The sequence below is a fragment of the Tupaia chinensis genome, unplaced genomic scaffold, assembly GCF_000334495.1.
Source record: "Tupaia chinensis unplaced genomic scaffold, TupChi_1.0 Scaffold000544_1, whole genome shotgun sequence".
Lineage (NCBI taxonomy): Eukaryota > Metazoa > Chordata > Mammalia > Scandentia > Tupaiidae > Tupaia > Tupaia belangeri.
In genome coordinates, this window is record NW_006160056.1 from 833322 (window position 1) to 859882 (window position 26561).

The 26561-nt window shown below is 38.0% G+C and overlaps 1 long non-coding RNA gene and 1 pseudogene across 3 annotated transcripts; both read left to right on the plus strand.

Annotated features, from left to right (window-relative positions):
- Window positions 1–193: 193 nt before the first annotated feature.
- Window positions 194–25948, plus strand: LOC114009494 (uncharacterized). 3 transcript variants are annotated; one of them, XR_003550901.1, is made up of 5 exons: window positions 194–500; window positions 1316–1459; window positions 7277–7422; window positions 25118–25191; window positions 25726–25948. It is a non-coding gene; the product is annotated as an uncharacterized LOC114009494 (long non-coding RNA). The 3 variants fall into 3 exon arrangements; XR_003550900.1 differs by lacking the exon at window positions 25726–25948 and having other exon boundaries at window positions 25118–25377; XR_003550899.1 differs by lacking the exons at window positions 25118–25191; window positions 25726–25948 and having other exon boundaries at window positions 7277–8385.
- On the plus strand, window positions 14669–16243 carry LOC102497595 (26S proteasome non-ATPase regulatory subunit 12 pseudogene; annotated as a pseudogene).
- Window positions 25949–26561: the final 613 nt, after the last annotated feature.

Below are 26561 nucleotides of genomic sequence, written 5' to 3' on the forward strand. Positions count from 1 at the left end.
ATATAATTAAAACATAATGTTCTATAATTAAAATACATTCTATTTTGTATTTGGTTTCATTATTGAATCTGTTTTTAAAATAATTATTTATTTAATTCAATTTGTTATTATATTTAAATTTGACCAGAGAAAGATAGAGAAAGGGAAAGCAAGAAAGCAAGTCGGCAGGTCCAGGACTCACACTGCAGTCAGCCATGTGGAGATCCAGCTCCTTTAACCTCCACACCACCTGCTGGCCCCTCATTATTGAATCTTAATGGGTAAAAGATTATTGGGGAAGTTAACCACACTGACAGCACCTACCTATAATAAATGTCTGAATTTTTTTTTTCTCCATTGACTCAACTGACCAGTTGCATTATTCAGTTGTACCATTCTTCAGAAGATGTGTGACAGAATATTTAGACATGCTAAAATTGAGATAAAACCACAAAGGTTCTCCAAACTCAGCTTTTTGGTAATAGAAATACATTCAGAAATCTACCATCTGGCTCCCAAAGGTATTTACTTGCCTTGGTTCTACTCTGACCCTTCCCTGTTTCTTTAGTCAAATCTTCCCCTTTTTGTAGATAGCCATCAGAAGCATTAAAAATTCAGCCTACATTTAAAAACTATTTCCTGTACTTACAGCTAAATAATTTTATTTACTTTAGGTACTGGTATTAAAATAATATTTATAATCTACTATTCCATTGTAAGATAAGTTAACTGGTTACAATTTTAAAGATGAGTATATTTTTTTCTCCAAAAATACTTTATTATTCTGAATGCTAACATAGGACACTTTTAAGCTTGGTAAAGTTACCTTTAATGGTAATAAGTATAACCATATTTGTTTAATTCTTTTTTACTAGATTGTAAACTATAAGAATAAATAAGTGAAAATAAAGCACAGGACTTAGGGCAGGCCCTTCATGAAATATATGCAAAATGAAAACCAATGTATCAATGGATGCAATTTCTAAGAGAATATCCCTCTCAAGCTGTAAATTTAAGCTTTTACCAATCTGGAAAATCTTAGAACCAAGTTAAAGATTTTACATTGAACATTATTAAATTGCTAATATGTTATCATTTTTACCTCCAGTAATGGTGGTTCATAAAGTGAAACCTAATAGCTTCCCTCATTGGTAAAAGATAATAACATGTGTAGTTGTTGAAAGGGTTGGTCTTGATAACTATTCCAAAAATTTTAAATATTAAGTTTGGTTAGACTTAGGGTAATTTTGAAGACTGATGAAAACTCAGGACACTCTACACTCATTTTGGGAAAAAAAAAAAAAAAAAACCTTTATATTTGTTTTTCTTTTAACAGGATCTTTTCTAGTGAAGAAGATAAAAATTGGAAATGTGATAAAGATTCCTTATAATTAAAGCCATAAAGTAGTGCAAGGAAGAGACTTTATTAAAAGAATGTAGAATATTATGAACTATGACAGGCCTAACAAGTTAATTAAAAGTAAGTTATTTAAAACTTGTCTTATTTATAACATAATTTCTAAAATCCCATTCCATAGCATAAAAATAGGATAGATCAACATTTTAACAGGACATTTATGGTACCTAAAAGTGTTTTTGTTATGTATAGGGCACAATCTTTATGCTTAAAAATAATTATTAAATTTTTAAAAAAACTTACATAGTTGTATTAGTGTTCATCTCACTGATATCTAGTGCTCCTAGGTTGGAAGACAATTGAGAGAATTTTCTAATAAAAATCATTAAAAGGAAATTTGTTTTCATAACAAATACTAACAAGATCTTATTTTTTAATTCTAGAGCTACCAGACATGGGTTATTTAACTATTTTACTCTACACTGACAAAATAATAAAGCGAGATCTTAGCTGATGGGCAAGGCCTCTCCACATTATCACTCTTCTTAATCTGACTTTCAGCTTCCTAAATACTGCACTCTTCTTTCTCTTTATTCTTTTTGTTTCTACTCTTTTCATCTACCTAAATCTAACTGATTTTTAAAGTGTTTATTTTTACTGTTATTATATGAAATTGATATGTAGTTGTATATTATAGGGTACAGTATGATATTTTCAATACATGCATACAATGTGTAACAATTAAAGCAGGGTGATTATCATATCTATCACCGCAAGCATTTATAAATTCTTTGTGTTGAGAACATTCAGAATCCTCTCTTCTAGCTTTTTTTGAAATACACAATAAGTTGTTACATATACGCACTGCTGTATAGTGCTATTGTGGTCTAGAATTTATTCTTCCTATCTAGTAATACTTTCTTACCTTCTAACTTAGTATTTTTAGTAGAATTTAAACCTCACCTTCTCTGTGAAAGCAAATACTTTAATTACCTTCTTCTTTTAAACTATTCTAACATTAATCACCTAGCCTCATTATTTTGTCATATCTTCCAGTCCTCCAAGATGGCATCTCATATGAGTAGTGAGGTGCTATGTACAATAGATACAGTAAGCTTTTCATGTCAGCTTAGAAGTTCTAGTTTTATTTCTGTCATCTTAAAAGCAAAATTTCTCTTCGTTCTTGTGCTCTTGAAGTTACTACTTCCTTTATCTTCTCTTACAGCCCCAAACTGCTCTCAAGATCACTGATAACCTCTATCCAACAATCGTTTCTCCATCATCATCCTACCTGATCTATAAGTAGTAATATTTAACAGCTGATTTACTCCCTCCTTTATGACCGTCTTCTTCATCATACTTGCAGGACATTACCATTCTCTTTTCTTCCTACCTCAGTGGCCATTTCTTCAGTCTCATTTCCTGAATCCTCTTCATACCTTCAACCTCTAACCTGCAATTCCCTGAAGCTCTATCTACACTCTCTCCTTAAGTGATGTTACCTCATCACATGTCTTTAAATATTATCTATCTCCTATGACTATGAATTTTATCTCTTCAATTGAACCTCTCACCTAAAATTCAGGCTCACATATCCACCTTCCTATTTAACAATTCCACTTGACTGTCTAAAAGACATCTCAAACCAAAGTCTAAAACAAAGCTTCTGAGTTGTCCTGTGCTAGCCACAAAGGAACAGATAAGTAAATGCCCCCACAGTCTTTCCAATCTTTAGCAAATAGCAACTACATCATTCAGAGAACTCAGATTAAAAATTGGAGAGTTATTTTTATCCCTTTTTTGTACATCTTACAGTTTAGTATATTTGTCTTACAGTTTAGTATATTTTTTCAGTTTCATCCTCAAAATATATTCGTAATTTAGCTATTTTCATCACCAATATGATCACCATTCTAAAACACCATTAGCTGTTTTCTGGATCAACGTCTGCTCACTGACATACCTATGACTTACCTGTTTTTCATTTTCCACATCCCTTCACTAGAATTTATTTTTCTGAGGGCAAGAATGTGTTTTACTCACTGTTATATCCCTGGCTGCTAGAACTATGCCTCTGGCAGTAATTATCTGCTGAATTAATGAATTAGTGAGTGCTTCAAAACTGTGTCAAGTACTAACCTAATTTTGAGGCAGGTGGACAGCTCTACAAGTGGAAAATGCAGTTAAGGAAACCGTTTCCTTAGGGATTTGGACAAAAGATTATTGATATGTTTTATTTGGCTTTTGGGGTGTTGATTTGCATAGTGTCATAAATTTTTTTAACCCACTTATAGGGTCAGGGAAACAGTCTGTAGCAGCATAAAGGTCTTTCTATTCCCAGTTGACAAATACCTACCAGAGTTGGGCCCCAGTTGTACCACTGAGATCACGAGTCTCTTACCATCCCTTATTTTCTCACTTTATTCTGGGTGCAAGTGTCAATTGCCATTGGCCATTGTACTTATGCTATTATTTTTCTTGTAAAAGACAATTGTTTCTATGGACTTGACTATCAAAAGTAGAAAAAGAAAAAGATAAGCCAAGAAAGCTTTGTATTTTTTTAGAATTATTTTATTTAATTTGATTTATTCATTCATTTATCTTAATTTGACCAGAGAGAGACACAGAGAAATAGAGAGAGGGAAAGTGAGAAAGGAAGCCACCAAGTCCGGGACTCGAACTGTGATCGGCCACATGGGAGTGTCCAGCACCTTAACCACCACACCATCTGCTGGTCCCGAAAGCTTTGTATTTTAAAGAGAAAGAAATTGTGTTATTTGTGGAAGTCAAAAATATTCCTCCATCTTCAATAGGCAAAATGTCAAACAATGCTGCTTAAAAAGACCATTATGAAATAATTATACTGAAAAACAATACCACTACATAGAAACATTTAGTTGAATGTCAGTATAAGTAAAAACACATTTGAGATTGAACAGAAGCTTGAAATTTCAACAAGATTTGATTTCAGATGAAAATTATAAGAATGTAATGTTGTGAGGTTCTAATATATATTACTGCATGTTATCTAAGCAACTGTATATTGTATGAACAATTACACATATATTGCATAAACAATTGCATCAAAACATTTAGACATGGTGAGTTTAAAAGCGTAGCCAATGACCATAGCAGAAATTACTGCCAAGGGGGCCCTGTGGAACACTGGGGATTCAGATTTCTGAACACACTGGACATTGGCTCCTTTCATCCTTGCTAGGGTGGGGTCTTGAGGGGTATCATGGCGTGATGAGACCCTGTCAAGAGTGTCTGTGTCTCTTTCTCAAGAAATAAAATAAATCTTTTATAGGAAGAAATTACATGCCAAAAATAAACTTTTGGAAATATAAGACTAACTGGAAAGAAAGGATTATTTCTCTAAGCTTATCAAAATATGGCTGAGAACTTACAGGAAAAAACATTTGTGAAAAGTGTGATTTGGCATTTTTTATCACAGTAAGAGCCCAGATATAGGCAATACTGCCTTGTTAATTGTATTTGTGTTTTCAGTGAGACTTCTGATGTAACCAGGTAACTCCAAAATACCTCTGTCAGGTTGATTATAAGGAAATGGTTTATTGATTGGATTGGAAAAAAATCTTACAGTTTGATACAGGCTCATGTTAATAAAATAAGCATGATAATATAAAGGTATTGTGATGATCCATGAACTTAAAAGTGAAACTGAAATTAATAATGTTTTGTTTGGAATGGAATTTTAAGTTGATTCATTATTTTATTCCCTAAGAATGATTTTATACTAAAATCTTAAAAATAGAATATGTCCTAGAGACAGTCATGGATGCATAAACTAGATGTTTTCCATGACTTCTGTTACAGAAAATTCAGTATTTTTCTTGGTGAATTGGATGCACCATACAGGAGTTTCCTGTATGACAAGAGGTTAGGTAGCATTGTACTTAGAGATTTTTGGAACTTTTGAAAGAGATTGAATTCTTCACATCCTTCAAGAGAAAATGACCCTTTTAGCTTAATAGCAAAGACTGAAATAGAGATTGCTAATCTTGGTTGGCAGCTCAATCCTTCTTACACTTTGACTATCTCTCCAAAAATGTTCAAAAATTATTGCATAAGTACATGACTTAATTTGTTTTTATTCTTCTTATGATAATTGTAATTTGAGGAAACCTGTTTGAGAAGGTATGTTCTTTTTTTTTCTTTTTTTTCGGAGAAGTTTTTTGGTGTAGGGCACGTGCACTCGCCAGAAAGACAGAGAGAGACAGAGACAGAAAGTGAGAAATCACCCCCCTGGGGGGATGGCCATGCCGCAATCCCTTCTCCTCCATTCTCCTCTTGGGATCTTGGGCATGCACACACATGCACCCAGCGTTAGTTTAAGCCACTAGATCTGGGACTCGAACCGCGGTCGACTACATGGGAGTCCAGTGACATAGCCATTATGCTAATTGTTGGTCCCGAGAAGGTATATTCTGGACAATTTTATTATATTAAAAATAAAAATTGATTTTCAGGAAAGGAAATGATAGCCTGAACTACATTCCCAAAATTCTGGGGTCAAAAACCAAATTTCAGAAAAGATTCTCTGACTTCAAATCTTAAAAAAATTTAATGACAGTATTTGCTTTACCTTTCCATATTAATAGTGATAGTAGGAAAGAGGAGACACAGTGGAAGTTACTTAATTGTAACCTAAATTTTAAAGGACCCGTGTAGGACAGGATTGGAATACCCAAATTATACATATATGACATGAATGTTGCTTCAGAATATAAAATCTACTAGGCAGGTATTTTATCCATGTTCAAAGAAATAATTATGAACAATTTTGAGGGAACATAAAACTAAGTGAAATCAAATACCTTTTGTCTAAATGATTCAAAGGCACAATTGTCCTGAAAATCACAATAAAAAATCTGACAGGTTACAGTCTTAGTGAAAATGGAATCAACATTCTTATTCTATAGGCTGGAGGATGGTGGAGTAGTAATGTAAAACTGTGAGACTGACTCACATGTGAACATTCCAGATCGGTATCCAGAGACCTTCCTGGACACATTGGGCATGCATGTGCTCAGGAGCTGCGATCAGAGGTTGACAAGTTGAGGGCGGTCATGGTGTCAGACCCTGTTGGGGGTGCCCCCGCCCCCCGCATTATCTCTCTCACTCGTGGAAGAAAGAAACTGTTTAAAAATATTCTTATTCCTGGAGCCAACAGATGGTATAGCAGTATGTTGCTGGACATCCACATGGCTGACCACAGTTTGAGTCCCAGACCCAGTGACTTGAAACTCAATCCAGGCACATATGTGTGCAAACCCAAGATCCTGAGGGAGAAGGAATTGAGGCTGTGGCCATTTCTCACTTTCCCTCTCTCTGTCTTCTGTCTCGCTCCCTTGAGCACAAGCGACCTAAGGCAAAAAGCTCTACCAAAAAAAAAAAGAAAATTATTCTGAACTTATGATAAAGTAAACCAAGAAAGGAAACTGTCATAATTAAATGTATTTTCCCTCTATTTTTTTTCATTTTCCAATTTACAATATCCTTAATATTAGTACATGTTTATATTATGTTAAAGGCTTATACAACTATTCAGTCAAAATAAAATTGTATACTATATCTAGAAGTTGTGAGTTTTGTTTTTGTTTGTTTGTTTTCATTCTTAGCTTTCTATTTATACCTAGTACTTGATCTTGACAGTAAATTTTTTATAACGAGACCAATATTAGTTTTTGTTTTGATTTGTTTGACAAGTCACAGGATCAGTGTTCTGCTAATAGGAGGAATATGCCCTTTTCTGTAATAACAGTATTGATAGATTTTGAAGATAATATTTGGAGTAGAGAGGTGTGTTTTTCTTAGTTAATTCAGGAGAAAATAGTGACAGTTATTCCTGGTATAGAGGGTAAACTAGAACTCACTGTTCCCTCTCTTTGCATTTTCCCATCTCATCTCCTTCAGGACACTTCTGGGGACAGAAAAAGAGATGGAAAAACATTAGTTGCAACCTGAAGGGTTCAGCACTTTACAAGCACATCCATACCCCGGAACATGGAGCTGGAGCCCTTTCTCAGAGACTACAGAATTTAAAATGGCACTATAAAGAAGTAATTCATGGGCAAGAATATCCAGGAACAGTTTTAAATGAAGTAATGGGAGGTGTGGGACTTGCATAATTGGATATTGGGTGCATTATTATTATTTTTTAATTTCCAGATAGTGCCTGCACTTGCCAAATGGGGCACTATTATACCACAATCATTTGTCCTCTGTTTTCCATCCATCAGGATTTGGGGCATGGACATAAGGGCACCTAAAGTGTTTTTCAAGTTGCAAGAGCTGAATTTACACTTCGGTCAACTATGTGGGAACTGGTTCCCTATGCATAATTAACTCCCCGCACTAGTGGGCCAGCCCTGGATATACTAAGTTTCAGATAAATCAGTGTGGAATGCATGCAAGTACATAGAGATGCCTGTTGGTATCTGAGTGGGATTTGTTTCAGCCTCCCTTCCCCCCAGCCTGAGAATATAAAATGGCATAGTAATTTCATATAATGTACACATATCTTTTTGTACACTTTTAATCAACTAGATTACTTATAATACCTAATACAATGTAACTAGTTGTTACACAGCATTGTTGAGGGGATAATGACAAAACTACATGTTCACTACAGACATAGCCATAGAACACATCAGCAACAAAGTAACATTTTAGACCCATGTTGGTTAAATCCTCCCATTTGGAATGATTTAGATTGGGCAAGGCTGGGAGGATGCTAGTTAATGAAAAGGAGCATAGAAACAGATTTTATTATAAAAGGTATTAGAGTAAGGCTTGATATCACATTACTAAGGAAAAGGTAGAACTATAAATAGTTCTGGGACAGTTGCTTAATTATAGGGGTGGGAGCAGTATTTTTCCCATTCTTTACATGCTTAAAGAAGTATAGAGTGATTAGTGAGGTTTGAAGATACGTAAAGTAAGAAGTAGAAAATGTAAGTGAAGGGACCAGCAGTTGGCGTAATGACTGTCGCTAGACTCCTGTGTAGTCGATGACGGTTCAAGTCCTGGACCCAGTGGCTTAAACTCATGCCGGACGTGTGTGCATGTGTGTCCAAGATTCCAAGAGGAGAATGGAGAAGAAGGGATTGCGGTGTGGCCATCCCTTCTGGGGGGTGATTTCTTGCTTCCTGTCTCTCTGTCTGTGTCTGTCTGGCGAGCACACGCACCCTATAGCAAAAACCTCTAAAACAAAAAAAAAAAGAAAATGTAAGTGAATATTTCATCTTTAGATGAGAAATGATCCACTAAGGATAAGTTGAAAAGTAATACCAAAATTGTAAAATTCTTTTACCTGAAAATGTAAAATTTCAGTATGCCAAAAGATATAAATAGAAAAAAAAATACAAGCTGGAAGATTTTAGAACATGAATATTTGACCTAAATTTAATATCCTGATATATATAGAGCTTTTTATAGTTTAGAAATACCAGGGTGTTTTCCAAATTTAATTTGGTTCCTAATTCTGTATAGAAGGTCAATTCATTCAGATACCTTGATGTACATTATGCAAATAATTCATCTTGGAAGAACATCAGGAAATAGTACTCAAAGCTAGGCTTTCTATGGATCCTTTTTGGGAATTGGGGGAAGGGGACAGATTATTTCTAATGGCCACTGTGTGTAGTTATGCCTTCCTTAAACATTTTCCAGACTAAAATTAATTAAGACTAGATTACACTGAGCAGAAATTGGAACCTAAATGGCCCATCTGTCTGTGTAAAAGCACAGATTCACACACACACACACACACACACACACACACACACACACATACACACACACACCGGTGAGGAAAACCTTGGCCAAACTCTAGAGAATTCCCTAAGAAACTACTGATTACTAGACTCAAATTTCCCCCTAAAGATGTCGGTCTTACACCAGTTCAAGGTCCTACAAGAGCAGTTTTCCCCAAAAAAACCCTAGAGTAGTTGAAGAACAGGTGTAGGATATCCAGCATTGAACCCCAGCTAGCTAATATCTATCATCAATGGGTTTGTCTGTGGCAAACACTATTTATAAAGAAATATTAAAGATTAGCTTATAATTTCCTCAGATTAAAAAAAATAAAAACCCTATAATGAATATATCCTAGAAAGAAGTCAGAGGAGACCCCGTGAAGAGTAACTAGACAAGAACTTGCTAACTCACATCTATAGTTTCTTGTAGTCTGAAGCCATTGGTCAGCACTACAGGACACTACACGACAGTTCTATGAAATTCATCTTTGTGTCTGCTCTAAGAATGTTGATTCATTACACAATGGGCTCTTTTTACAGACTCATAAATTATTTCATTCTGGCCTTACTGGAATATTTGTACTTCTGAACAGTTGATTTGCTTCTATCTTCTGGACACTGTGAGTTGACTTTTCATGTTTGCAGATAAAAAAAACAACAAAAACAACTCGAGTTAAAAGTGTGCTCCATCCCAGAGGAGAGGGTACTTTATTATTTATAGTAGCCTAATTCTTGGTCCCTGTTTTCTTCTCATCTACCTCAGTAGATCTCTCATCTGATTATATCTTGCCTAGCTGTATAAGCTGTCCTATGTCATACTCTGAAACTAGGCAGTCTGGTGGTCATCTTTGTTTCTTCAAGCTCAGCCACAGCACCGTGCTCTGGTTGATGCCAGTTGATGCTACTGCTGAGTGGACTGAGGCCAAATGGGTGGTCTTGGTTCAGTTTCAACCTGATGGCATAAGTGTATAGTACCAGCCACTCAGGAGGCTGAGGCAGGAGGAATCTTCAATGTAGTAAGACCATGTCTTTAAAAAAATTAAAAAGGCAATTCTTCAGGCTGTGCCAGCCAGGATAAGCAATAGAGTCATAGCCAACCAACCATGACTATTTGATCTTAGTGCCTGAGCTCAGAAATCCTAATCCCCCAAGTCATTTGTGTCCACATTAGGGTCCATAAATATATGCTTCTAAAACATCCCTATAGCCAGTGTTCACAGTTCTCTGCAATTCTTTTCATGAAAACATGGCTGAATGTTTTCGATATCCTGTTGCCTTCATGTGTTCTTTTCTTCTCAGCCAATACCGTTTCTTTTCTTTTTTAAAATTAGCAAAAATTTGAGTTGTCTCTGTCCAAGTTCTTTACCTCACTGCCAATTGGGGTCCTTTCTGAAGCTGCTGCCCTGACGGCCAGATGCCAGGCCATAGCTTCAAGATACTGGTCCACACTTGCCCTCAGGACAGAGCAGTAACTTCCTCTGGGTAACTGGCTTCTTACTGCCATGTCATCATGTAGGGACTGCCTGAGGAGTGGCTTCATTTTGACCATGAGGCAGATGCTGTCTCCCTCACCTTGGAAGAAAATAGCCTCAGCTGCTTCCTTTTCCCTGTGTGCCAAAGGGTGCTAGAGGGCTCAGGAAAATCCTTTATTTCCTGCAAGTTTGCTTTCTTAGAACTTCAGGAAAATATGAGACACACACACTCTGGCATGATAGTGCCTAACAGAGTAAGATCTTCCCTGCGTTCAACTCGTACCCTACACAGAGAGCCCATGGAACAACTACAGTTCACCTTAGGGGGTTCAAATCCATGTATTCTCAGCCTGTGATTTATGATGAACTGAGTCAAGATCAGTTGCAGAGAAGAGACTACAAGAAGAGCATGGAACCTGAGGAGGTGTTGAAAGCTTTTACTGTATGCCAATTTACCGCATTTGCCAAATACTCTAAAAGGAGGCATTCTTAAAGAGGACTCTTCTATGTAAAGGTGAGAAAAGATCTCTGTGGAGAGAATACATAAGCTCTGGGAAATTTATGTAGCTAAGAAATTTTTTGGTGGTTGAACCAATGGGAGAATCGAGCTATAATTTGTTATTTGCAATTTTCAAAAATTTTTTTTTAATTGCCAGAGGGCACATGCACTCATCAGAGAGTGAAACAGAGAAAGGAGAAAGCATCTCCCAAATAGGGCGAGGTAATGCCACAATACCTATTCTTCCATTGCTCCATTCTGTCAGGACCCTGGGCATACATGCACTGGCATGTTCCTCCAGCTGCAGGGGCCAGTACTCAAACTGCATTCAGCCTGTGGGATCTAACTCCTTAACCACTAGGCTATAGGGCCCACCCCAATTTTTTTTCTTAATAAAATAACTTTATTTGGGGGGCCAGCAGATGATGTAGTGGTCACATTACTGGACTAGCACATGACCGACCGCAGTTTGAGTCCCAGACCCAGTGCCTTGAAAATCACGCCAGGTGCTTGTGTGTGCATGACCAAGATCATGAGAATAGAAGAGGAGGGATTGCAGCATTGCCATCCCCCCTGGAGGATGATTTTTCTCTCTGTCTCTGTCTCTGTCTCTCTCTCTCTCTGGCTCACGCACACACTTTAAGCCAACCCCCGCCCCCCTTTTTGAGAGAGAATTTTGCTATAGGGCATATGTGCTCACCGGAGACAAACAGAAAGTGAGAAATCAGCTCCAGGGGGGATGGCTATGCTGAAATCCCTTCCCCTCCACTCTCCTCTCGGGATCTTGGGCACACAGACACACACATGCCTGGTGTAATTTTCAAGGGTCTGGGACTTGCACCACAGTCGGCCATGTGGGAGTCTAGCTATGTCACCACTACACTATCTGCTGGGCCCCTGTGTTTTTGTTTTTTTTTTTTTTTAAAGAGAGATTTTTGCTATTAGGGTGCATGCACTCACCAGACACACAGAATCAACCCCCTAGGGGGAATGGTCATGCCACAATCCTTTCTCCTCCATTTTACTCTTGGGATTTAGGGCATGCAAACACATGTGCCTGCCTCATGTATTCTTAGTATAAGTTTCAAGCCGCAGGGTCTGAAACTCAAACCTCAATCAGCCATGTGGGAGTCCAGCGTCTTAACCACTCTGCCACCTGTTGGCCCACCTAGCGTGTTTATTAAACCCCCAGGTCTGGAATCCAGACCTTGCAATCAGCCATCAGAGATTCATCAGCCCCAACCACCATGCCACCAGCTGGCCAAGGCTTGCCTTTTTCTTGATCTGTTAGTGTTTCATTCTATAATAAGGATGATAATACTTGTCTAATTATGTAAATACTTCCCCAATTGCCATTTGTCTTCTATTCTGACTTATAAAAAAAATAAAATTTTTCATATAAATTATAATTTATCTTATCAAATCCATATATTTTTTCCATTACCACAGAGCTCTTTCCTATTTAGGGCCCCTGTAAAAGCTGGCTGCCTTTTCTGTTTCTTGGTGTGTGTCCAGAGCAATATTTCTAGATGGGGAATGTGTTACATCTAGAACTTGAAGGAGCCTACTCGGTGCTAGGTGCTTCCTTCTTTGCAGTAGGGAATACAAGATGCAGCAATGTATTTTTTTATTTTGACGGACATGTCTGGCACAGCCCTGAATGCTGGACCTCTAAAAAGTTCACTTAAGTGATAGGTTTATTCATCTTTTAATGGTTTATTTCCCACACCAGAGTGCATGTGTGTCACCACAGCCTCCAGTGTGATAGCCATGTTATCAGCACGACGTCTCCAACATAACAGATTAATGTGATGTTCTCTGGAATGCTATTCAGATCTCTTCAGAATATCTTATGATAGAGGGTAAGAGAGTCAATATAGCCCAAAAGCAAATGAATATTGTTATCTTTTCCATATGAATGCAAACAATTTCTGATTAGAATGGAAATACGCATTCACTAAATCAATGGATACATACTGAGGCCTACTAATCTGCTCTAGCAATGAGATCATGCCTGGCACTGCAGATACAACCCAGATTACTCCTTGGTTCAGCTTACTTTAGTGTACTATTATTCCTCATGATCAGTCTGGTGTCTTTAGGACCAAACTGGTGAATTAATAGAAGCTATGCTAGAGATTATGATCCCTGTATCCTTTGGGTCTTTATTGGTCACTATAATATCTAGCATATCCTTAAGATAAGGAGTTGTTTGTGGAGAGAACAGTTTCAAAGTCTTCCACTTTTCCTTACCCTCAATAGTAGCTCTTGCCTCTCAAGTTAAGGACAGTTTGGTGCCAACTCTACCTCCAAGTATGAAAATTCCAATTAAGCACTCGGGGAAGTATCCACTAGGTGGATCCATGGACCCTGTGAACCCATGCTAATCAGGACTCCATTTACTGTTTAACCCCTGGTTGACTCCCCTCCAAGGGTCATGATGGTACTTTGGGTATCTGAGTATCAATGTTAATCCTCAAAATGTCTGGTTATTCCTCTTTTCTCAGCAACAATCACATTAGTACATGTCTGCAGTTCTCCACAGGGGAAGGATTAAAGAAATCTTTACAGTATGCATTTGTGTCAGCATCACAAGGTCCTTTCTCTTGGGAACATGACCAATCCCTCAATCAGTAGGTTCAAGATACGAACTTAGTCTCTAGTTTTAGCAGTTGTAACATCTTTCTGGGCTTTCTTCTTAGCCGTTAGCTCTTCCATTCTTGCCTTTTCTTGGTAGATGTTAGGTAGCACAGTAGTTTCTTACCTATTTTTCTGCTAGAGACACCGTATTCTCTTACCTAACTCCACATCTTGCTGTCAAGACCCTGTGACTAACTTAAAACTGGTGGTTATAGTAGCTTCTGACAGTTGCATGCCACTATCTGCTTTCTGTAGTTTGGGGGCCAAATGATCCTATTGTGAATAACAAACTTAGCTGCATGTATGTCTCTAATATATGTTTTAGGGTTCCAAGTTTCACAGAGGGGTTCTGGCCTTAGTGTAACACACTTTGCTGAGCGTTTGAATGTCTTTAGAACTCCATGATCTAGTTAAGAAATTCTCAGCTTACTCAACTGTGTCTGCTCTCCCACTACAGGCTTTAAGGCCCTCCTTTAAGCTACCAAAAAATGGTTCTATGGCTGTAAAACCGCGTGTGTCTGTTGATTGCCCTCCATTTCACATCATCCCCTTGCAGGACATTAATACAACTGAGTAATAACTCACCATCTCCACTCGTGGGCATTGTTCCTCTCCACACCTTCAAATGACTCAGTTATCAAACTGGTAAGGTGAACCCTCCACCAGGACACTTCCCAGGTCATCCCCAGTGAAAACTCCAGCAATTACAGCATCAGCTTATGTGTGATCCTCAAGCTACTTAGCTGGGGTTCCCAACTTCCAGTTAAACATCAGCAAGCCAGTCCCCTAAACTCATCCTATCATCTACATTCTCAGACCATTCTGGGTACCAACTATTTTGGTTTATGTCCCTGAGAAACCGAATTAGATGTGCAGTGCATTTGCTAGTGAAAATACTTTTGAAGGATAAAGGGAGAAGACACCATGGATAGTCAGAGAAATTCCATAGGCCACAAAACAGGTCTGATACTGGAAGGGGAATTGAGTAAAAGAGCTTTAGATTACAGTACAGCTTTTTGGCAGGGTACGTGGGTGGCTTCTGGTGTGGGTGGCGAGTGGTGGCCGAAGCAGGGGGACATCAAGGGACACTTAGACAGGGACCATGGCAGGCGGCGGCTCGGAGAGGGCTAATGGGCGTATCATGAAGATGGAAGTGGACTACAGCGCCATGGTGGACCAGCGACTGCCCAAGTGCGAGAAGCTGGCCAAGGAAGGAAGACTTCAAGAAGTCATAGAAACCCTTCTGTCTTTGGAAAAATAGACCTGTACCGCTTCCGATATGGTGTCTACATCCCATATCTTAGTTGTAGTAGTGAAGATGTGCTATGAAGCTAAAGAATGGGATTTACTTAATGAAAATAATTATGCTTTTATCAAAAAGGCGGAGTCAGTTAAAACAAGCTGTTGCAAAAATGGTTCAACAGTGCTGTACTTACGTTGAAGAAATCACAGACCTTCCAGTCAAACTTCGATTAATTGATACTCTACGAATGGTTACAGAAGAAAAGATTTATGTGGAAATTGAGCGTGCTCGGCTGACTAAGACATTAGCCAGTATAAAAGAGCAGAACGGTGATGTGAAGGAGGCAGCCTCCATTTTACAAGAGTTACAGGTAGAAACCTATGGGTTGATGGAAAAGAAAGAGCAAGTGGAGTTTATTTTGGAGCAAATGAGGCTCTGCCTAGCCATGAACGATTACATTCGGACACAAATCATTAGCAAGAAGATTAACACCAGATTCTTCCAGGAAGAAAATACAAAGAAATTAAAATTGAAATACTATAATTTAATGATTCAGCTGGATCAACATGAGGGATCCTATTTGTCTATTTGTAAGCACTATAGAGCAATCTATGATACTCCTTGTATACAGGCAGAAAGTGAAAAATGGCAACAGGCCCTGAAAAGTGTTGTCCTCTATGTTATCCTGGCTCCTTTTGACAATGGACAGTCAGATCTGGTTCACCGAATAAGTGGTGACAAGAAATTAGAAGAAATTCCCAAGTACAAGGATCTTTTAAAGCTTTTCACCACAATGGAGTTGATGCATTGGTCCACACTTGTTGAGGACTATGGAATGGAATTAAGAAAAGGTTCCCTTGAAAGTCCTGCAACAGAAGTTTTTGATTCTACAGAGGAGGGTGAAAAAAGGTGGAAAGACTTGAAGAACAGAGTTGTTGAACATATTAGAATAATGGCCAAATATTACACTCGATAACAATGAAAAGGATGGCACAACTTCTGGATGTGTCTGTGGATGAGTCAGAGGCTTTTCTCTCAAATCTAGTAGTTAAGAAGACCATCTTTGCTAAAGTAGACAGGTTGGCAGGAATTATCAACTTCCAGAGACCCAAGGATCCAAATAATTTATTAAATGTCTGGTCTCAGAAACTGAACTCATTGATGTCTCTGGTAACAAAACTATATACCTCATAGCCAAAGAGGAGATGATCCATAATCTACAATAAGGGTCTGAATGCTTTTAGAAAAGAGTTAAAATTGGAAGTCATTTAAAAGAAAAAGAAGAAGAAAAAAGACTGGTATCATGGTGTATATGTTGGGGTTTTTTTTTCTATTCTCAACTCCTTTGTGTAAAATTTTTAAATAGTGAATATGTTTGAGGCCCCTTTTGACCTTTCAGTTCCTCTATTTTATTGTTCATGTTGCGTTTGCAATTGCTGCAAAATTATAAAACATTTCTGTTGTCTGAGTATGCAAAAAAATTGTGTCATAACTTGCCCAAATGTTTTTCTGTCATTTAAAACCTTGATAGCTATTATTTGTTTTCGTTCAACTAACAACCATATTATAATAATAAAAGTAGTATGTGCACAAAAAAAAAAAAAAAGAAAGAAAGAAAGAAAAAGAAAAAGAAAAGAAAAGAAAGCCTTGGCTAGGATAATGGGAAATCCCAGAACTAAGATCACCTATAGGGAGTATCAAGTGTTAAGCAGCATGAGTTTGTTCAAGTACTCCTGCCACGCACTGGCTGGTGTTGACTGAGATTGGCAACTGAGGCAGAGCTGAGACTTTGCACAGACATTAAGACAGATCTCAAGGTCTAATAGTTGAAGTCTGTGGGCCTAGTATCTTCTTCACAGTGAGTTTTTTGAAGGAAGAGCTGAGTGGCACATTTCCAAAGCAACCACAATAAGGGAAGCATTTGTAGTTAATAATAATAATAATAATAATGATGACTCAGAAATTTACAAAAGGAATAAGCATATATATATATATATATATATATATGAAAATTCATAACATAGTAAACAGAATATAATATAAGCAAGGAAAGGAAGGGAATAAAATATTTTTTTATCCTAATCTCTTATATAAAAAGAATAGCTATGTACATAAAAACGAAGTAAAATATAGGGACAAGTAGATGGCATAATAGTTATGTTGCTGGACTCCCACATAGTTGATCATGGTTTGAATCACAGATCTGGTAACTTAAAACTCAACACCAGGTGCATGTATCTGCCTGCCCAAGATCCCAAGAGGAGCATGGAGGGGAAGGAACTGTGGCCTTGGCCAATCCCCTAGGGGGTGATTGCTTGCTTTTTGTCTCTGTCTCTCCAGTGAGCACGCATGCCCCATAGCAAAAAAATCTCTCTCTCTCAAAAAAAAAGTAAAATATATATGATATATACTTATAAAAAAGAGAAATATGTCTTAGTTAAAATAAATGCCACAAACAAAAAGATAACTTGAAAGAAATATTTCAAAAATCAGTAGAACTACTTAAAATACCCTAATATAATGAACTCCTACAATTTTTTTTAAAATGAATGTGTTCCCCAACTTCTGGCTGACTTACAGTTTAAGATTCCATATAGCACATCACTTCATTTCATGACCTTGCTACCCATTACATAACTAGTTTAACTTGAAGGGTACATCAGGAAGCAAACTACTCAAAGCTGATCATTCTATGGAAGGTTTACTGAGTTTTCACTCTCATTTTAATGTGCCACAGTGGGTTCTTGGTTACACCTTCCTTAAACATTTCACAGAATAAAATGATTGAGTCTGTGCTAAATGGAGCAGAAATTTGGGCCCTCAATGGCTCATTTGTCTACAATTAAAAGTAAGTTTACATTTTTTTTTTTTCCTACGGAGAATCTTGGCCAGATCTTAATTTCTCCCTCAGCTTATTATGGCATGGTTTTATGATGGCTCTTGTGGTTGGACTTTTCAATATACAGAGAAAAATTTTTCTTCTAAACATAGATCACTAGGAATTAATGCCTAAATTTGCACTCTCAATCAGCTTAACAGAATAGTTGTACTCCAAATACTTGTCAGAAAGAAACAGAAAAAGAGAGAGAGGGAAAGTGAGAAAGTGCTCCCCAGGAGGATGTCATGCTGCAATCCCGTCTCCACTTGTCCTTTGGGGATTGGGGCAAGCATACACACACATCTGCTGTGTTTTTTAAGCCACCGGGTCTGGAACTCATATTGCACAGTTGATCATGTGGGATCCAGTCATCTTAACCGCCATGCCATTGGCTAGCTCTGTTAACTAATTTTATTGATTTATTTACTTAGAGATTTTTGCTTTAGGGCACGTGTACTCACCGGAAAGACAGAGTCAGAGAAAGAGAGAAATCACCTCCCCAGGGGAGATGGCCACACCACAATCCTTTCTCCATTCTCCTCTCAGAATCTTGGGCACGCATATACACAGACTCAGCGTGAGTTTTAAGCCACCAGGTCTGGGACTAGAACTGCGACCATTTATGTGGGAGTCCAGAGATGTAACCATTATGCCATCTGCTGACCCCATACTAACTGTAATTTTTAATCCTACTACTTCCATTCTATTGAGTCGTTGGAAAAGTCATGACTTTTTGTATGCAATATTTCATGCATCTTTTGTTTATTAATTTTTTTAACTTTGCCAGCAGGTGCATGCACTCACCAGAGAGAAACAGAGAGAGAGAGAGAGAAAGAGAACATGAACGAGAGAACACACTCTCCACAGTGCATCATCATGTTACAATCCTTTTTCCTCCATCTTTCCCTTATTCCAGATTTTGGGTGCGTATGCACACATACTTGGCATGTTTCTCAAGCTTTCAAATCCAGGACTCAAATCATGTGGTGAACCACTTTGACCACCATGCCACAGGCTGACCCATGTTCGTTAATCTTTATTATTGAAATTTATTTTTCTTCTTTCTAACATGTTGCAATGGTCTACTTTTCCTATCTTTTTAATTGATTTGAGCTTTCTATACTTCTACCATATCAGTGGTTATCTTTAATTCTTTCCTCAGAGTTCTAATGTTATCTGAGTAGGGCCACATAAAAGAAGCAGACATATTATTGAAACAAAAATTAAAATTGCAATGTGCCCATCATTTCCCACATGAAGTATGCACCAACTTCATTTTTTGGCAAGGTGCTGGTCTTGAAAATACCAATGGAGTTATAAGGGGAGATCAGAAAGAAGATACCAGGGGGTTTGTAAGCCTCTCTCTCTCAGCATTCTCGTCATCTTTAAAATACCAGGGGAGTTATGTGGAGATAACACAAATAGGAATGTATACTGACGCCAGCCTGTGCCCTCTAGCTTCATCTTTCAAGTGCAAGTTCCTTCATTATTTCTTTTTTTAGGTCTTTATTTTTGAATAAGGTATATATTTAGACTCGAAGAGTCAAAAAATATTAAGACTGATAATGAACAGTTTTGTTTTCCCTCCACAATCCCTCATTTACCTAGTTCTCATGATTACAACTCCCCAATCATACATAGCCATTTCCATTGGCTTTTGACACATTCTGACAGTTCCTTTAACAGTACAAGGAAGTAAGAATATGTATCCCTATGTAGCTCCACTTTCATATCAAATAGGTCAGATGTATGCATTTTTAACTTAGCAATATTCTTTGGATCATTCCCCATCATTGCATAGTTTCCTCATTCTTTGTTCTCATCACCAGGTTTTATTTAGTATGGGTGTCACATCATCAATCCAACATTCCTTTATTGGCAGTTTTTGTCCAACCAATTACTATTTCAAGTAATACAACAGTCAGTAGCCTTACTTATATATCATTTTCCATCAACATGTGTTTGTGTGTATGATGTTACAGATTTAAAATGACTGGATCATAGAGTACATGCATTTTGAATTTTAATGTTTACAGAAAGATTGCACTCTTTAGGCACTCTAGGTATTTATATCCCCAACAGCAAAGCACTAGTGCTGTCTCCCACAGTCCTCCTTCCAACACAGTGTGTCATCAACTTGCATCTTGTTATGTACTTAAAAACCATTAATATTTCCCCTTCTGTGAATAGTTTGGTTAGATTGGTTGCCCTGTGTCTGAGTCCATTTAAGGTGCTCTAGCAGATACTGAGTGGTTTATAAGCAACAAAAATGTATTTCTCACAGTCATGGAGGCTGGTAAGTTCAAGATGAAGGCTCCAGCAGATTCAGTGACTGATTGAGAAGCATTTCCTGGTTGACAGAGGGCCATCTCCTCACTGGGTCCTCACAGAGTGGAAATGGTAAGGGAGCTCTCTGGGACCTCTTTTATAAGGGTACTAATCCCATTCCTGAGGGTTGAGTCTGCATTATCTAAGCACTTTCCAAAGCCCCACTTTCTATTATCATCACAATGGGGATTAGGTTTGTAACATACAAATTTTAGGTGACACAAACATTCAGACCACAGTAACTCCTATGGTCCCTTTCATATTGTGTCCGGAGAACTCTATATATTTGGGAGATTTGCCCTTAGATATAAGACACAAGTACTTTTTTCTCATTCTATTTTTAGCTTTGCCTAAAAAAGAAAACAAATTTTAATATGGCATATTTTGTCAAACTTTTCTTTTTACGACTTCTAGATTTTGAATACATTTTAAATAAAATACAATTATTTTTGAATAAAATAAATCAGTTTTTGAATAAAGAGAATTTTTTTCCTATGCTGTGGGATAGAGATCCAGCTTAATTTTATTTCAAATGACCACCTACTTGCTAGTATTATTTATTAAATAGTCCATATTTTCCATAACTGACTTGAGTTACTACCCATAACAAATGTATCCTAAATTCCTAGATGTACGCAGGACAGTTTATATACTTTTTTCTCTGCACGACTAGTTATTCATGCAACAGCTCCACAGTGTTAAGTATAGAGGCTATCTATTATGTCATATTATGTCATAATATGCTATAAAATTTGTTTTTTATTTTGTGAAAATACCATCCCCATTAAGTTTTTTCTTTTTTAAGCAATGGCTTTGTTTTCCAAATGAAATTCAGAATCAGCTTGTATATTTCCAAGAAATTTATAAGTATTTATGCTGAAATCACAATCACTTTATAAATTAATTTAGGATAAATGATATCCTTCAGTTATTTAGTCCAAAAATGTGATGTATCTTTCCATTTCCACAAGCATAAGTTGAAGCTAGGGGTAGAACTGTAGCATCGAGACCTTTTAAGGAGTGCCCCTCTCTCTCTTTTTGTCATGTAGGAAATAAATAAACTTTTAAAAAAGAATATTCAGCTATAAATGTGTGCTAAAAATGAGAGAGAAAAAATGATTCAGAGGCAAAACCAAGAGCTATCGAACATTATTCTCAGACCTTGACATCTAATCAAGAAAAAACATTTACCCAACCAGATTTCAGAACTGTTATGGACCAGTGCCTCCTTTTCATCTTCCATTTTGCTCCCTTTCAGTTTGAGATTTTTTTTTGAGAGGTTTTTTCCTACAGGGCACATGCGCTTGCCAGAAAGACAAAGAGAGACAGATAGATAGAAAGCGAGAAATCACCCCCCAGGGAAGATGGCCACACTGCAATCCCTTCTCCTCCATTTTCCTTTTGGGATCTTGGGCATGCACACACATGCGTCCAGTGTGAGTTTAAGCCACCGGGTCCAGGACTTGAACCGTGATCGACTGCATAGGAGTCCAGCGACATACCCATTATGCTGGTCCCGAGTTTGAGATGTTTGTAACTGTTTTCCTGTACCTCTTTTACCAAGTTATGTTGGATGTGTAGGGCAGATAATTTGTGTCTGTAGTGTTACAGGTCCACAGATTGAGAAGACTTGGAACTCAGGTACTGCACTATACTCAGAGACCTATTTGCATCAGATTTAAATGATTTTAGTGATAATAGTTTGGATTTCGATATGGTGAGTATTTAGATTTTAAAAATGACATTAATTTTTACCATGAGCAGATGTCACAATAGGATGAGACTCTACGTAACATTGAGAGAGGGAAATTTGTAAGGTTATGAATCTTTGGAGACTAGATATAGGACTGTGAAAGAAAGATTTCTAGATGGTTCTTAATATTCACACCTTTGTTATAATTCCAACCTGTAAAATTCCCTCTGGTTGAGTGTAGCATGGGCTAGTAAGTATGGTGATTACATTACTAATTAGTTAGCATGGAGCTGAATAAAAAAGAGATTATCCTGCATGAGCCTGATCTAATCAAATAAACCTTTTAAAGAGAAATTGGGTCCTTCTCGATGGGAGAGATTTAAAATAAGAGAAATCCTCCTGCTATCCTTGAAGCAAATAAAGATATTATCAACAATCATGTAGGGGGTTCCATAGCAAGAACTGAGAGAAACCTCTAGGAGCTGTGAGCAGTTCCTATCACATAGCCAGCAAGAGAACATGAACTTCAGTACTACAACCACAAGGAACTAAATTCTTCCAGTCATCAATAAGCTTAGAAGAACACTCTGAATCTTAGATGATGTAAGATCCCAGGCTAAAACTGTTATTTGGGCCTAGTGACACTCTGAGAAGAGGACTTACCTAATGCAGACCCAGACTCTTGACCCATGGAAACTGCACTGTTTTTTAAGTTAAGCTTATGATAATTTCTATTCAGCAATTAAAAACAAATCACCTCCTACTATATGTATTACATGCTTCTCTTTTCTACAAACAAGTAGTTCTTATATGAATCATGTCACTGTCTCTTCATTCCATATTGGATTGTGGGAGTAAGGCAAAATACTCATAGTTTTAGTATAGTCAGGCAGCAAATAACATTTCAGTCAATGTACTGTATATAAGATGATTGTTCCATGGGAGCATATAAACTATACCATATAGCCTAAGTGTAGAGTAGCTATATCATTTAGGTATGTGTAGGTACATTCTAAGATGCTTGTACAAAGACAAAAACCACCTAATGATGTATTTCTCAGAACCTATCTCTATCATTAAGTGACACATTGACTATGTATGTCTCCATATCAGGAGAAGCCATATCCAAGAAGATCCATCTGAATCTACTGTACTTTATAAAATCCTGTACTTCAAGTCTATTGTCATGTTTGGATGAGAATGTGAGGGTCTCAACAGGGGTTTAATGCTTTTTCCATATGGGAGAACTAAATAATTAGGGACAAGGTGCAGAATATGGTAGATTCACTGCATTAATGACCCCAGTTAATCACATACCCAGATTCGCAGTCTATATTCCTCTTCCACTCTGATTTAGGACTCAGTCAATTTATATTTCATGAAGAGTAACTTAAGGAAGATAAAAATTTTCTGCTAATCCTTTGCATGTGTAAGTTATGCTCTTTGGTGCTCAGACATGCTGTAAGAATATGCTCATGCCAGCCTAATTCAGATAAACTTGAAAACTAAGCTTTCCTACCATTTCACCTGAGGTCATCTGCAATGTTTTAGATAATGATTTGTCCCTCAAAGTTTTCATGTGTTGTAATTTGGTCCCCAATCTAATGGCATTGGGAGGTGGGAGACCTTTAAGAGATGAAGCTTAGTCGGCAATGTTTGGATCATGGAGGCATCAACTTAATGAATGAATATTGTCTCCCAAAATGAGTGGCTTCTAGCTCTGATGAGAAGGATTCAGTCTCAAAGTTTCTCTGCACACAGCACTGACCTCTCTCTGCTTCTGTTGGCCATCTTGAGACTTAGCATCCAAGGTAGATGCCAGCCCTATACCTTTGGACTTTCCAGCCAACAGAATCCTCAGTTAAATAAACTCTATGCTTTATAAACCACTCTGTCTTGGGTATTTATGTTAGCAACACAATAGCAGACAAGGTCACCATTCTATTTTACTTAAATAGTGAGCCAACTCAGACATTGGATGAAATCCATCTAAGACCAAAAGAACCTTCTATTCAAATTCAGCCAAACAATTGACCCACAGTAAGCCTAAAGTGATGTATTATTTGACGCCACAGAGTTTGGATTTGTTACACAGCAGAATTGCAGCAGTACATCAGTGACACATTAAGAAATAAGCTACAAGCTGGCCAGTAGCACAGCAGGTAAGTGCTATGCATAAGACACTGAATCTCACATGGCAATCTGTGCTAATGCCAGCCTGGTAGCTTCAGATACACATTTGGCACATGTGCATGTGTCACCAAAATCCTGATGAGATGGAGAACTGGAAGAAAAGGGATTGCAGTAAGACTATGTCCTTTTGGGAGGTGCTTCCTCTCTCTCTCATCTCTCTAGAAGCACATGCCTAATGGCAATTTTTTTTTTTCCAAGAAATAAGCTGCATAACTCAGGCAAAGAAGCATGAATACCACATGTTCTCACTCATATTTGAAAGCCAAAAGAGCTGATCTTATAGAAGTAGTAGAGAGTAGAAAAGTGCTTAGTAGAAGCTGGGAAGGGTAGTAGAGAGGAGGGGACTGGGAGAGATCGGTGACAAATATAAATCATAGCAAGATAGAAGGAATAAGTTCTAGTGTTCAATAACACTGTAGGATGATGACCTATAACAACAGTTTATTATTATATATTTCAAAATATCAAGAAGGCGTAATTTGGAATGTCTTTAACACAAAGAAATGTTGAATGTTTGAGGTGATGGATAAACTAATTACTCTGATTTGATCATTATATAATATATATGTATCAAAACTCCAATCATACCTTATAAATATGTACAATTATTATTTGTCAATTAAAGATATGAGGAGGTCTCTAGAAAGTTCATGGAAATGTATATTGCAAACAAACTGGGACCAGCTTTGTAATGCTGTGGCTAAGCACTGTGCATTGGAGCCATTTCCCACTTGGCCAGCTGCAGTCCACATGCTGGTCCATGCAGCTGGAGAAACACACTGGGCATGTGTGCATGTGAGCCCCAAATCCTGACAGGATGAAGAAATGAAGGAAAGAAACTCCATTGGGGAGTGATTCTCTCTCTCTCTTTCTAGCAAGCACACATATATTCTATCAATTTAAAAAAATTAAGAAAAAAAATGTGCATTGATGTTCAGTATTTTTGGACCAAAATAAATGTGTAGTTTAATTTCATTTTTCTACAAATTTTTCAAAGTCCTCTAGTAATAACTTTTTTTTTTTTAATAAAATCTTTTCATCTCTCCTCCAGTAATCCAAGATGCCACAGAGTTGAAGAAGGTGGCTCCGGCCCCTGTTGCAGTGAAGAAGCAGGAGGCTAAGAAGGTGATCAATCCCCTGTTTGAGAAAGGGCCTAAGAATTTTGGCATAGGACAGGACATCCAGCCCAAAAGGGACCTCACCCACTTCATCAAATGGCCCGGCTACATCCCACTGCAGTGACATAGTGCCATCTTCTACAAGCGGCTGAAAGTGCTTCCTGGGATTAACCACTTCATCCAGGCCCTGGATCTCCAGACAGCTACTCCCCTGCTTCAGCTGGCCCCCAGGCACAGGCCAGAGACAAAGCAGGAGAAGCACAGCAACTGCTGGCCCGGGCTGAGATGAAGGCTGCTGGCAAAGGGGATGTCCCCACTAAGAGGCCGGTGGTCCTCCAGGTGGGGGTCAACACTGTCACCACTTTGGTGGAGAACAAGAAGGCTCAGCTGGTGGTGACCGCTCATGATGTGGACCCCATCGAGCTGTTTGTCTTCCTGCCTATGTCAGAAGATGGGGGTTCCCTATTGCATTATCAAAGGGAAGGCCAGGTTGGGATGCCTGGTCCACAGGAAAACATGTACCACTGTCGCCTTCACACAGGTAACTCAGAGGACAACGGCGCCCTGGCTAAGCTGGTGGAAGCCATCAGGACCAATTACAACGACAGATACAATGAGATCCACCGCCACTGAGAAGGCAATGTCCAGGCCCCCAAATCTGTGGCTCATATCGCAAGGCTGGAAAAGGCAAAGAGCTCACCACCAAATTGGGTTAAGTGTACGCTGTTGAGTTTTCTGTACATACAAGTAATAAAACACTCTCCTTCGGCAAAAAATAAATAAAATGAAAACTTTTCACAGATATGAAAACAGAAATTGCATGTATGAATAAATCTACTTACTTGTAATTTGGGCAGTGACACTGAGTATAAACTTTGAGATAGAAAAAGCAAAGAAAAAAAATGACATGGGACCAGCAGTTAGCGTAAAGGCTATGTCGCTGAACTCCCATATAGTCAAGTGCAGTTCAAGTCCCAGACCCAGTGGCTTAAAACTCACTCCAGGCGCGTGTGCGTGCATGCCCAAGATCCTGAGAGGAGAATGGAGAAGGGATTGTGGTGTGGCCATTCCCCCTGGGAGGTGATTTCTCGCTTTCTATCTCTCTGTCTCTCTCTGTCTTTCTGGGGAGCGCACGCACCCTACAGGAAAAAAAAATGACATAGTCTAATAGTCTATAATAGTCTATTCAAGGGATCTATCTATCTTCCATCTTATTATTAATATTATTAATTTTTTTGGAGAAGTTTTTGCTATAGGGTGCGTGCACTCGCCAGACAGACAGACAGAGAGATAGAAAGCGAGAAATCACCTCCCAGGGGGAATGGCCACACCACAATCCCTTCTCCATTCTCCTCTCAGGATCTTGGGCATGCACGC